This window comes from Triticum dicoccoides, chromosome 5B (assembly GCF_002162155.2).
Source record: "Triticum dicoccoides isolate Atlit2015 ecotype Zavitan chromosome 5B, WEW_v2.0, whole genome shotgun sequence".
NCBI lineage: Eukaryota > Viridiplantae > Streptophyta > Magnoliopsida > Poales > Poaceae > Triticum > Triticum dicoccoides.
In genome coordinates this window covers 341,071,174-341,082,063 of record NC_041389.1, presented here as the reverse complement: position 1 = coordinate 341,082,063, position 10,890 = coordinate 341,071,174, and the positions used below count along the sequence as shown (strand labels likewise).

Genomic DNA, 10,890 nt, shown 5'->3' with positions numbered 1-10,890 from the left:
GCATTTGTGGGCTGACTTAGACCACTATGATCCACTGGAGTTACCACATTCAGAATGTATAGTTGCTACTAAGAAGTGGGTAGAGCGTAAGAGAGTGATGAAATTCTTGAAGGGACTTAGCTCAGAATTTGAAGGAAGGCTTGCTGGGTTGTTTCATCAGCCAAAGTTCCCCTCGCTTGAGGAGGCAGTTGCAGCAATGGCACAGGAGGAGGTCAGGTTGAAGTTGACCAGGACTGGAGAAGCGAATGCATCTCGCTCAGCATTTACTGTGTTTGAATGGAAGGAGACAAGAGAGTGCTTCAACTGTGGAGAGAAAGGTCACATAAGCATCAATTGCACAGCACAATGCAGAGAAATACGTTGTAGGGGAAGAGGTTACAGCCGAGGTGGATATCGGGGAGTTAGAGGCAGAGGTAACTCGAGGGGTTCGAATTATTCCAGTGGCTTCAAAGCAAACTTGGCTAACTTGGCAACGCAAGAAGAAGGGACATCAACAACCTCTCAAGGGGAGTCGGAGAGTAGAAGCCAGGAGGACAACACCTTTGGGAACTTTGCCCACTTTGTCTACACAGGGGAAGGTAACTTTGCAAATGCGTCTATATCCACACATGATTTCCTTCCAGATTGGATATTAGATTCTGGAGCATCCAGGCATGTTGGGGGTACCTCAACTGAGTTTGAATCATATACTCAGTACCCAATTACACATTGTGAAACAATACAAACTGCTGATGGCACCTCACAACCGATTAAAGGAGTTGGATCAGTTCAATGTACACCCACTATTAAATTATCTGATGTATTGCATGTTCCAGCTTTTCCTGTGAACTTGCTTTCTGTAAGTGCTTTGATTGATCAGATAGATTGCCGAATAACTCTTGATAAGAAAATATGTTTGATTCAGGAGAGGATGACTGGAAGGAAACTTGGGACAGGAACCAGGCATAGTGGATTGTGGTATATGGATCGTGATGTGTCTAGGTCTGGTGCTAGTCCTACTTTGGCTGTACTAGTTGGAGTAAGTGAGACAATGGCGATGATCCATCACTGTCGCATGGGGCATATGGCTTTTGATAAGATGAGTAAGATGTTTCCTGATGTAATGCGTGGAGTAGACAAGAGTAAGCTTGTGTGTGATGCATGTGAATATGCAAAGCACACAAGAATCTCATATTTGAGTAAGGGGCTAAGGAGTATATCCCCGTTTATGCTGATTCACTCTGATGTGTGGACATGTCCTGTTGTTTCTGTTAGTGGAATGAAATATTTTGTGACATTTATAGATTGCCACACTCGCATGACTTGGGTGTACCTCATACGACATAAAGATGAGGTATTCCAATGTTTTCAGGAGTTTTATGCCTATGTGCGAAACCAATTTAATGTGCAGGTGCAGGTGATCAGATCTGACAATGGAACTGAATATGTAAACAAGCAATTTGGAGGTTTCCTGTCAGCACAAGGCATAATGCACCAAACATCATGTCCAGATACCCCTGCTCAGAATGGTGTTGCAGAAAGGAAAAACTGACACATTTTAGAAGTGGCTCAATCACTTATGTTCACCATGAATGTGCCAAAATTCTTGTGGAGTGAAGTTGTCATGACTGCAACGTTCCTGATCAACCGGATGCCTTCAAAAATGCTTGGTATGAAGTCCCCATGTGAGATGCTATTTTGGGAGAACAAATTCTCAGTTCCTCCGAAGTTATTTGGGTGCACCTGCTTCGTTAGAGATCACAGACCACCAGTGGGAAAGCTGGATCCACAAGTTGTAAAATGCATATTTGTTGGATATCCTGCAGGGCAGCGAGGCTATAAGTGTTGGAGTCCTGCTGAAAGGCGCACATTTGTAAGTATGGATGTCACCTTTCGAGAATCTGAGCCTTTCTATGGTGAGAAGACAGATCTCAGCACTTTATTCGAAGAACTTGACCACTCACAATCTATGCAGGGTGGTCAAGAGGGGGGGTGAAACTTGAGTGGTGAGTGCAGCACCAATGGCGACAAGGAGCAGCCTATACCAACCCCGAAAATAGTGGGATCCTTCATTCCAGTTGTAGTTGATGGGGCTGAACAGCAGAGGTGGCAGAGACCAAATGAGGAAAGGAATCCTCAGGTGTATACAAGAAGGAAGAGAGTTGTGGAGGAACAAGTGCATGAGGAGCAGTCAAAAGAAACTATGGAACATGGGGTGCAGTCAGAAGAAACTCAAGCGACAGGAAGCTCATCAGAAGTGGAGTCATATGAGAATTCAAGTACTGAAGAAGCATCACCTAACCTGCCAATTGCTCTCAAGAAGGAAGTAGCAAGGAAAACTTTGATCAAGGGCAATCTTGAGCATGACATCAGTAATTATGTCACCTATGAAGCCCTATCACCTTCATTTAGAGCATTTGTCGCGTCACTTCAAGCCATGATTGTTCCTAAAGACTGGAAAGAAGCAAGACAAGATCCAAAGTGGTGTGAAGCCATGAGGGAAGAGTTGGAGGCCCTGAGAAAGAACAAAACATGGGAGCTAGCGAACCTTCCATATGGGAAGAAGGCAGTCAGTTGTAAGTGGATCTTCACAGTGAAGCAGAATCCTGAGGGTAAGGTTGAGCGTTACAAGGCAAGACTAGTAGCCAGAGGGTACAACCAGACGTATGGTATTGATTATGACGAAACATTTGCCCCAGTTGCAAAGATGAATACAATGAGGATTCTAATCTCATGTGTAGCTAACTTTGGATGGCCACTACACCAACTTGATGTAAAAAATGCCTTTTTACATGGAGATCTACAAGAGGAAGTCTACATGGAAATTCCTCCTGGACTTTCTACACCTGGGGCTGTTGGGAAGGTTTGTAGATTGAGAAAATCTCTCTACGGTTTGAAGCAATCGCCAAGGGCTTGGTTTGACCGGTTCAGGCAAGCAGTTTGCAGTATGGAGTATAAACAATGCAATGGAGATCACACTGTTTTCTATAAACATTCCAAGCAACAGATTACTATTCTTGCAGTATATGTGGATGACATCATAATAACGGGAGACAATGAAGAGGAGATTGGAAGACTAAAGAAATGCCTAGGCAAAGCATTTGAAGTTAAGGATCTTGGTCAGCTAAAATATTTCCTGGGTATCGAAGTTGCAAGATCAAAGAGGGGAATAGCGCTCTCTCAGCGGAAGTATGCCTTAGAGCTCCTAAGTGATATGGGAATGCTTGGATGTAGAGCAGCCCCAACTCCCATTGAACAAAATCACAAATTGACAGCACAGATGGGTGAACAAGTTAACAAAGCAAAATATCAACAATTGGTTGGCAAACTTCTGTACTTGTGTCACACTAGACCAGATATTACATATGCAGTAAGTGTAGTAAGTAGATATATGCATGACCCCAGAAGTGGACACCTTGATGCAGTCTATAGAATCGTGAGGTATCTAAAGGGCAGCCCTGGTATGGGACTCTGGTTCAAGAGTAATGGCCATTTGAATGTTGACGGTTATAGCGATGCTGATTGGGCTAGCTGTCTTGATGATAGACGATCAACCTCTGGCTATTGTGTGTTTGTTGGTGGAAATTTGGTATCATGGAGAAGCAAAAAACAACCGGTGGTGTCAAAATCAACTGTAGAAGCTGAGTATAGGGCAATGTCTCAAGGGCTGAGTGAGATGGTATGGGTAAGAGGCCTTCTGCTTGAGCTGAAAGTGCTCAGACAAGATCCTCTGAATGTGTGGTGTGACAACAAATCTGCAATCAGCATTGCTAATAATCCAGTGCAACATGATTGAACAAAACATGTGGAGATAGACAAATTCTTTATCAAAGAGAAACTGGATGCAGGAATCATCAGGATAACTCATGTGAGCTCTGGACAACAAGTCACCGATTGTCTGACAAAAAGTTTGGGAACCAGGGAGAGCAATCTTGCTTGTGACAAGATGGGCATGATAGATATCTATCATCCCTCTTGAGGGGGAGTGTTGGGTTGTGTCTTATCTGTATTTCAGTGTGTGTGTGTGTGTGTGTGTGTGTGTGTGTGTGTGTGGCCCATGTGGCCCATGTAACCCTGTAGCCTATATATATGCTGCCCCCTTGTACAGGAAACCCTAACTCCAATAGAATACAACACCAGGCCATCTTTCTATCCCAGCCGCCACCCCTCTCTCCCCTCATTCTACAGGATCTCCCATAAACAGGGGGGAAAAGTTAACAAAACAACCAACAATACTGGTGCCAGGACTCGACAAACGAAATTCCACATGCTCAGGATCTTGACATCAATCGCCTCAGGTGTACCCACCCAGTCACCGCTTCAGTAATCCTTTTCTCAATGTTGCTTAGCCAAGAAACTTTTGCAAGGAACAACATTGCATGTAAATCACAAACATATATCTACTAAAAACTAGTGTTGTTTCCTCCCTGCTCATTTTGATTTGCTGTTAGTATCCAAGTAACAAAGAGATGTATGGTCAGTGGCATTTGGTTAGCCACTGACCCACAACTTGTTTAGTTCTCTGATCTAAACCCTCTCAGTAGCATACTCATCCAGAGGTACACCACAGCTCCAACTTGAGCAAATGAAACTGAGCTTATGCTTAAACGATGGAATGAGATGAAATAAAAGGGAGAGAAGTGAACATGAGTCTATAAGATGATCCCCAAGTTTCGACTTAGATGTCTGTTCCTGTTACATGAGATCTCCGTAAGTTATATATATATATATGCTACCAACTGTAGAAAACAAGTACTTATTATGTTGAAAAATTCAGTCCAACCATTCGTGTATATGAATTTTTTAATGACCATCAGGCAAGACACTTGCACTGCTGTATAATGGTATCATGTTTCAGGCAAGGGGCTAGATCTAACGGCTGCAGGAGGGGACAACACAGACACCATTTCCTTGCATCACGAATAAATGGGTCAAGGAGACACAAGCAGCCCAGAGGCCACACTGGTATCAAAAAATAAGACGGTTAGCAGAGGGAAAAGAACTTCAAAAAGGAAACAAAAATAGGCAATCCAAAAGGAGAAAAATGACTGCATGTCACAAAGCAGTATATCACACATAGAAGAGCAAACAATAACTGATCCCGCGGAGAGCAAACAATAACTGAACAATATACACACACATAATAAGGTAGGGTTCACTTCATAATATAGGGGAGTTTTGTTTTTGTTTTGCTTTAACACAGCCACTCGAGCAGTCAAAGACTATAGTTTTAAAGCATGCATAATAAGAAGCATTCAGTTACAGGAAAGCGTTCATGAACCCACACTAGGCCGAGCTCCAAAAAACTCTCGCCGAGGCACTCGACCAGAACCATCCCCAGGAAGCTCAAGCTCCACCCAGCAAGGGCAGAGCCATCTTCTACGACCTCACACAGGTGCAAAAGGGATGGCAAAGTGCACTCGGCCACCACAGCCTCCAAAATGGGAATACAACCCAAACAAACGCACACATCTTGCTGGCATGCAAGAACGAAATATATAATAAAGTACACGACACCCGGCCATGTCCAGAACATACACTAAAACGATTAGGAGGCTATAGAACATGAAAGCACACACAGAAAGTAGAGCAGCAAGACAGACAGAGATCACAACAGCAAACCTTGACGCGGCCCAACAAGCAGAATGAAGACGCGGCGATGAGCTAAACGGAGATTCTGCACCAAATCAGCAAGATGGAACAACCTGTAAAATAGAAAGGGAAACAATCAATACAGAACAACGGCATGCAAATGCAACTATATAGGAACTATAAAAAACAAACCAAGTGTACCGAAAGATAAAAAGATCACACGCCATCGTCAAATAACTAGTCCATAAAGATCATTAGTACATAAGAGATCAGAACACAGGAGAAAGCAACGAGCACTGAAAGCACACTGTGCTGCAACGGTATTCCAAAAGAGGCGCAACGATCGAAACAAAAGCATCAGCATCAGCATATCCTCAATCCTCGCGCATTTCATCAAACACCTAACAGGCATGCACCGATAGAGAAGCAGAGGAGGCGCGCACTAACCTGGACAGCAAGGACAGAATGACCCAGGCTCCTACGAAGGAGCCAACGCGAAATCCAACAAAGCTGCGCATGAAGGGAGCAAATAGAAACAGACCAGATCAGCAAATCATTGAAACAACGAACAACGGCAGGAAAGAACCGGAGGAGCAGAATAGAAAGAACCTCAACCAACAGCACCAATGGAGGAACGGATGGCCATGGTACAGAGCCGGAGGACAGGGCGTTCGAACAAGACGGAGCGAGGCGACGAAGAGAGTGTGCAGCGAGTGGGCGAAGCGAGCGTGCACAGAATGAGAAGCAGAAGAAGAAGAAATGGGGGAAATCGAGGAGAAAAGGAGGCCCTTGCCCACCGCAACGACACGCCCAACTCGCACAGAGCGGCACTGGAACCCACGAAGCAGACACCGACACGCGGCATGCGTGGGTCCAGAGCCCACCGTCAGTGAGAGCGGCGAACAGGCGTAGGGCACGCAGCAGCCTGGCCATGGCAGGCGTACGCGACGTGGCAGCGGCCCCACGGAGTGACACACGCACGCCCACCGCGCCCCGGCCGCGCATCGGATATAGTAGCATGGTACCCAGCAAGCCACAACCCAGAATACGCGGGCGAATCACAGACCAGCGGGCCCATGCCGGCTCGGTGCCCACAATCAGCAGAGTGCAAACCCAATCGAGCCACCAACCCAAACAGAAAAACCACCCACCCGAGATGGGCGACGGGTCAAAGCGAACACAAGGAAAATAAAAAGTTGATTCCCAATGACGAGCGGGGTCAAGGGAAGCGGGACCCAAGAAGCAGCGGCTAAGTGACCCACCGGATAGAGAGGAACACGCCCGCAAAGGGTAACAAACGACCCAAAGGAAAAGCAGTTTGACCAGTATCACGAAGCGACGCGGCATGGTGATGGCGCCCGCTCCATACGCGCGCCACGGTCAGCAGAATCCCATACGTGAGCCGATCCAGACACGGGTGGCCGCTCGCACACAAAAAACCACAGCGACCATACTGACACGCAGGACCAAGGAGAAAGCAGGCCCACCTACAGCGGGCGAGCAGGAACCACAGACGGGGCAACCGGGAAACGCGCAACGCCCACAACGCACGTCCGCCCGTGACGATCACACACGCGATGCGGCAGGATCGGCCGCCCAGCACCCGAAAAAGGCTCACCCAGCCAATCTAATGATGGCATGTACAATGGTGGCATATGGATACATATGCCCCATAACAAAAAGTTATTTGAGATACCTACATTTTTTTCCCGATGCAAGCTACCACTAGTGGGCCTCATTAAGAAATAGAAAATATAGACTTTTGTACACATGCATCTCTACTTTTCACTCCAACCTTTTCAGCTTTTGTCACCGGACCACACTTTTTCTCTTCAAGCACCCGCCTCCTGGAGAGGATCCAACTTCTGTATCCGAACCTACTTTATGTCATATCCGATCCTACATGGCATGCGAGGCATCACCTTAAGGCTATGCATTGTACATGCCCTGAGAGACCGAGCTCACAGGTCATGGGCAGCATGAACTCACCCCGCGGTCAAAACAAAAACAGCCGAAGATCCAACGTCAACGAATGAAGAAAACTACTGTTTGACCAACATCCAACGACCAAAACTAAAGCAAATCGAGGGACAACCGTGGAGACAAGTTGGCTAGCCTCATTATATGTTAAAATAAAGATGAAGATCTAAAAGTTATTGATGTGTCTCCTATTAAATCCTGGTTTTGCAATATGAATCTTGGTAACGATGGGACTGGAGATGAGTCAACTTTAGTTAGAAGGAATCCCAAAAAATTGGAGTTTTTAGATCTTGATGCAAAAATTGGTAAAAGTGGGATTGAAGAAGTTAAAACTTTAGATAGCAATGAACTCACTTGTCGGTGTACAAAAGTAGGGGCTCTCCTTTTGATCCCTTTACTTGTGCACGGGCAGTCAGAGCCACGCGCCGCGGCCACACTTAGCAAGGCAGAGGAGGGAGGCCGGAGAAAAGCCGAAGCACGAGACAACCAAGGCAACGCCAAAACCAGAGACGCGAAGAGCAAGAGGGCGAGGTGGGCTCCCCCGGCAAGACCCTTGCCGGGGCGACCTCCGCAGCCCCGACAAGAGCCTTGCCGGGGCAGCTTGCCTGACGCCAACGGAGTGAGCCACCCGTGAGCCCAAGGGTTCCAACACCGCCAATAACTTCATTGGAACCAGGGCTCGGGAGGCACCTCCGTAGTGGCATGCAGATCTTCGTCAAGATCATGAACATGTGTGATCAGATGAGGACCAGAAGTCGGCGACCCTCGGCAGGATTCCAGCCGAGGGAATTCACAAGACCCCTGGCAAGAGCCTTGTCGGGGATGTTGGGGAACGTAGCAGAAATTCAAAATTTTCCTACGTGTCACCAAGATCTATCTATGGAGAAACCAGCTACGAGTCGAAGGAGAGTGCATCTACATACCCTTGTAGATTGCTAAGCGGAAGCGTTCAAGTGAACGGGGTTGATGGAGTCGTACTCGTCGTGATTCAAATCACCGATGATCAAGTGCCGAACGCACGGCACCTTCGCGTTCAACACACGTACAGCCCGGTGACGTCTCCCACGCCTTGATCCAGCAAGGAGAGAGGGAGAGGTTGAGGAAGACTCCATCCAGCAGCAGCACAACGGCGTGGTGGTGGTGGAGGAGCGTGGCAATCCCGCAGGGCTTCGCCAAGCACCATGGGAGAAGAGGAGGAGGGAGAGGGGCAGGGCTGCACCAACGAGAGATCAAATCGCGTGTTATGGGCAGCCCCTAGGCCTCATATATATAGGGGAAGGGGAGGGCTGCGCCCCCTTTAGGGTTTCCCACCCCCTAGGGGCGGCGGCCAGCCTCCAGATGGCATCTGGTGCGGCGGCCAAGAGGGGGGGAGGAGTCCATCCTCCCCAAGGCACCTCGGAGGTGCCTTCCCCTTTGAGGACTCTTCCCTCTAGGGTTCCCTAGGTGCATGGGCCTCTTGGGGCTGGTGCCCTTGGCCCATGTAGGCCAAGGCGCACCCCCTACAGCCCATGTGGCCCCCCAGGGCAGGTGGCCCCACCCGGTGGGCCCCCAGGACCCTTCCGGTGGTCCCGGTACAATACCGATGACCCCGAAACTTGTCCCGATGCCCGAAACAGGACTTCCTATATATAAATATTTACCTCCGGACCATTCCGGAACTCCTCGTGACGTCCGGGATCTCATCCGGGACTCCGAACAACATTCGGTAACCACATACAAGCTTCCTTTATAACCCTAGCGTCATCGAACCTTAAGTGTGTAGACCCTACGGGTTCGGGAGACATGCAGACATGACCGAGACGTTCTCCGGTCAATAACCAACAGCGGGATCTGGATACCCATGTTGGCTCCCACATGTTCCACGATGATCTCATCGGATGAACCACGATGTCAAGGACTCAATCGATCCCGTATACAATTCCCTTTGTCTAGCGGTATTTTACTTGCTCGAGATTCGATCGTCGGTATACCGATACCTTGTTCAATCTCGTTACCGGCAAGTCACTTTACTCGTTCCGTAACACATCATCCCATGATCAACTCCTTGGTCACATTGCGCATATGATGATGTCCTACCGAGTGGGCCCAGAGATACCTCTCCGTTTACACGGAGTGACAAATCCCAGTCTCGATCCGCATAAAACAATAGATACTTTCGGAGATACCTGTAGTGCACCTTTATAGTCACCCAGTGACGTTGTGACGTTTGATACACCCAAAGCACTCCTACGGTATCCAGGAGTTACACGATCTCATGGTCAAAGGAAGAGATACTTGACATTGGCAAAGCTCTAGCAAACGAACTACACGATCTTTGTGCTATGCTTAGGATTGGGTCTTGTCCATCACATCATTCTCCTAATGATGTGATCCCGTTATCAACGACATCCAATGTCCATAGCCAGGAAACCATGACTATCTGTTGATCACAATGAGCTAGTCAACTAGAGGCTCACTAGGGACATATTGTGGTCTATGTATTCACACGTGTATTACGATTTCCGGATAATACAGTTATAGCATGAATAAAAGAAAATTATCATGAACAAGGAAATATAATAATAATACTTTTATTATTGCCTCTAGGGCATATTTCCAACAGTCTCCCACTTGAACTAGAGTCAATAATCTAGTTCACATCGCCATGTGATTAACACTCACAGGTCACATCGCCATGTGACTAATACCCAAGAGTTTACTAGAGTCAGTAGTCTAGTTCACATCACTATGTGATTAACACTCAATGAGTTTTATGTTTGATCATGTTGCTTGTGAGAGAGGTTTTAGTCTACGGGTCTGAACCTTTCAGATCCGTGTGTGCTTTACAAATCTCTATGTCATCTCCTAGATGCAGCTACCACGCTCTATTTGGAGCTATTCCAAACAATTGTTCTACTTGGAGCTATTCTAAATTATTGCTCCATTATATGTATCCGGTCTCTCTACTCAGAGCTATCGGATAGGTGTAAAGCTTGCATCGTCGTAACCTTTACGACGAACTCTTTTACCACCTCCATAATCGAGAAAATTCCTTAGTCCACTAGTTACTAAGGATAACTTTGACCGCTGTCCTGTGAGCCATTCTTGGATCACTCTTGTACCCCTTGACTGACTCATGGCAAGGCACACTTCAGGTGCGGTACACAGCATAGCATACTGAAGAGCCTACGTCTTAAGCATAGGGGACGACCTTCGTTCTTTCTCTCTATTCTGCCGTGGTCGAGCTTTAAGTCTTAACTTCGTACCTTACAACTCAGGAAAGAACTCCTTCTTTGACTGGTCCATCTTGAACACCTTCAAGATCATGTCAAGGTATGTGCTCATTTGAAAGTATTATTA

At 47.0% G+C, this 10,890-nt stretch overlaps 1 long non-coding RNA gene across 1 annotated transcript; it reads right to left on the bottom strand.

Annotated features, from left to right (window-relative positions):
* Positions 1–4,717: 4,717 nt before the first annotated feature.
* On the bottom strand, positions 4,718–6,323 carry LOC119305481. Its single transcript, XR_005148680.1, has 4 exons — positions 6,181–6,323; positions 6,019–6,081; positions 5,602–5,684; positions 4,718–4,941 (listed from the first exon to the last, which is right to left on the bottom strand). It is a non-coding gene; the product is annotated as an uncharacterized LOC119305481 (long non-coding RNA).
* Positions 6,324–10,890: the final 4,567 nt, after the last annotated feature.